Source organism: Schistocerca cancellata, chromosome 4 (genome assembly GCF_023864275.1).
Source record: "Schistocerca cancellata isolate TAMUIC-IGC-003103 chromosome 4, iqSchCanc2.1, whole genome shotgun sequence".
NCBI lineage: Eukaryota > Metazoa > Arthropoda > Insecta > Orthoptera > Acrididae > Schistocerca > Schistocerca cancellata.
The window spans coordinates 680,902,810-680,906,258 of record NC_064629.1 but is presented as its reverse complement, the minus strand read 5'-3'; positions in this window follow the sequence as shown (position 1 = coordinate 680,906,258).

Sequence of the window (3,449 nt, the reverse complement as noted above, 5' to 3'; positions counted from 1 at the left end):
ACAAAATAAGTTTAGAAGGACACATTGTTAATACAGGAAAAATAATTATTAAAAAATAAGTACTTCATCTATTGTCAATGCTTGGTGGATTTGTTAAAGATTGTGAAGAAATCATGTTTGAAAGAAACTTAACTATAGTTTTTACATGTAGTTAACCAATTTTACATTGGTTTGATAAAAATGATGCTGATGATGAAATAACACAAAATTGTTAAGGCTTTCGTGGCCACTTGTTGACAAACTGCCTATTGGCTTCTGTCTTGGGTTCTTTGGCCGACATTCATCTAATGATTTTTCTGACGTTTCGCCAGCACGAGTGTCTGGCGTTGTCAAAGCTTCACCCTCCATTGCCGGTGGTTAACTGGGTACTCCGCAAATTACATTAGAAGTGTAACAGAGCCAAACACTCGGCGAAGTAAGAAACCAGAAAAAGAAATGTCGGGTACGGCCTTTCTGCCATACATTCCCAGAGTGACAGACAGAATCGGCCGTATATTGCGCAAACACAGCGTAAAGACGATTTTCAAACCGACAAGGAAGATCAAAGAGTGTCTTAGATCAGCAAAGGAGAAAAGAGACCCACTTGCATTGTCGGGAATATACCGTATACCTTGCACATGCGGAAAAGTTTATGTCGGAATGACTGGACGATCCATTAACACCAGGATCAAAGAGCATAAGCGACATTGCAGGTTGGGGCAGGGGAGAAATCGGCCGTGGCAGAGCACGCACTGAATGAGACCGACCACATAATAAAATTCGCCGACACGAAAGTTCTGGCTGTAGAGACGCACTATCACACGCGCTTGTTCAGAGAAGCTGTAGAAATCCAAAAACACGCGAACAGTTTCAACAAGAAAGAGGAAAGCCTTAAGGTAAACGGATCCTGGCTTCCCGTACTGCAGCGAACGACCGTCACAGGTAGCAAGAGGAGAACCGCACCGGAAATGACCGCGGAGAAGCCCTCGGACGTTGGCGCCCCAGGTACATATAGTCTGCGGCCGCGAGCTCGCCTCCAGTTCACCACCGGCAATGGAGGGTGAAGCTTTGACAATGCCAGCCACTCGTGCTGGCGAAACGTCAGAAAAATCATTAGATGAACGTCGGCCGAAGAACCCGAGACAGAAGCCAATAGGCAGTTTGATGAAATAACAGATATACTTCATAAAGAAGTTAAAATAGTTATAGAATCTATGGAAAATCCTGCACTTGTTGCTAAATATCAACAGAATTATGAACTTGAACAACGTGAAAATATTTTAAAATCCTAAAATTCCTATTTCTTTTTATGAAGTTGCTGGATTATCTGGTAAAAACAGTTTTGAACTAGATGTAACAAATTACTATAACTCTACAGAATTCGATATGCCATTTTTTGTTGTATTTCAGACAAATCGTAAAAATAGACAATTAGTTGATTCATCATTATTTGATCGTGTTAAACTACAGAATATACATTTAAAAAATAGTAAAAATGAAGTTTTTCCTCAAGAAATGTGGAATATTAATCCACCAAATAATTTTCTAAAAGCATATGGTTCATTTCTTGATTTCAAAAGAATTACTTTACTAAAATGAGATATTGATATTAATCCATTTAGTTTTAAAACTAATTATCCAATTTATGTAATTAATATGACAATTAGAAAGAACGTTATAACTAGGCAAAAAAATATGAAACTTTGTGCAACTTTTAATGATAGAATTCCAAATCATTTACTTGCTTATGTAATTATGTATGTTAGATAGAATCTTACATATGATGCACATCATAGATTACTTACTAAAAAATTTTAATTATTAACATTTGCTCCTATATAAATGAATGAAAATCTTAAAAATTTATAGAAGTGTTAATTTCATGCTTATATACATTTCTGAAACATTTTAAGAATGACAGAAAAAATAAAACATAAAATTTTAATAAAATTTACTTTTGTTAACTAATACATTTTATTTATTTACTTACCTTCACAATCTAAAATTTTTAAAATAATTTACTTTTGTTAACTAATACTTTTTAATTAATTGACTTCTGTTCACAATTTTTTTTAAATAATTTGCTTTTGTTAACTAATACATTTTATTTATTTACTTACATTCACAATTAGATTTTTAAAATAATGTACTTTGTTAACTAATATATTTTAATTAATTTACTTACATTCACAATGTGATTTTTTGAAAAAAACCTTACTTTTGTTAACTAATACATGATATTGTGTTGAAATGGTGTTGTAAATGAAATAATAAAGTTAGAAATCAGTTGTTTATTGTATTTAGATGTGTTATTCTAAAAATTATGTATTTTGTTTAATGTTTTAAGATCGGCTAAGTTAATTAAATATACTGAATTTCTAAAAATCATTTATTTACTTATAAATACAGAATTTATTTTAATATTTAGCTATTGAGCTAGAACCAGTAAAATGTGTATACTGACCATCTTGACTCACTGTGTCATAAGCGATAGCTTTACAGAAGTGTGTGGCAGGTCCTGTCTGTGACTTACCTGCACATTAGCAGCGTAGTCAGCCTCGGCATTTTCTTGGAGTTTAACCTACCTGACTTTACCAACTGTGATCCACCCTATTAGCTGCACAGTCTGCACGTTGGAATGCCACTCATGAGGGCCCGGGTTAGATTCCTGGCTGAGGTGGAAATTTTCTCCCTTTGGGGACTGGGTGTTGTGCTGTCCTTATCATCATTTCATCCCCATTGTCGACCTGCAAGTCCCCCAATGTGGCATCGCACTCAATGACACTTGCACTTGGCGGCCGAACTTCCCATCTGGGAACTCCTGGCCACTAGCGACATACGCTCATTTCCATTTCCATTTACCAGCAGCGCAGTGGCACGTGTGCTCTTCGTTTCCCTGTGAATTCTGTACCTACCAAATCATAATGCTAATGCGGGGAAGTGTAGGTTTGCCATTACTAAAGAAAGTAACAAATTCCTGGTAAAAATTATATACATTCCTGAAAAACCTTTCTACAAACAACTCCACTTCTGTACTGTATGATTCAGAATCCACTATGATGGTGGCCATGCAGTTGTGTCCTCTGTGTGGTGCTTACCCCACTGATGCAACCTTCCATCCAGTTCAAAGTTGTAATATATCTTGTCACAATAACACTAATCCCAAATGCGCTCAAACCGGTATAATGCTCTTTGTGCCATGCAGGTATTCCCTACACAATGCCTGTATTTCTTCCAAAGGAACTATATGGAACTACACCACACGGTCCCAGTAAAGTCCCCAATTCAAATTAGTGACGATCGTAGTCGACAGGTTATCGTCGATCGTCGGTTGACCACAAAAGGGAAGTAGAGCAGCAGGAGCAGGTGCTACAACTCAGCAATTGCCTTACCACATCCAGCTTAGCTGAGTGAATTACGTTTGTCTATGCCTCTGTCATCGTCACAGTCACGACTTTTAATTTACTACT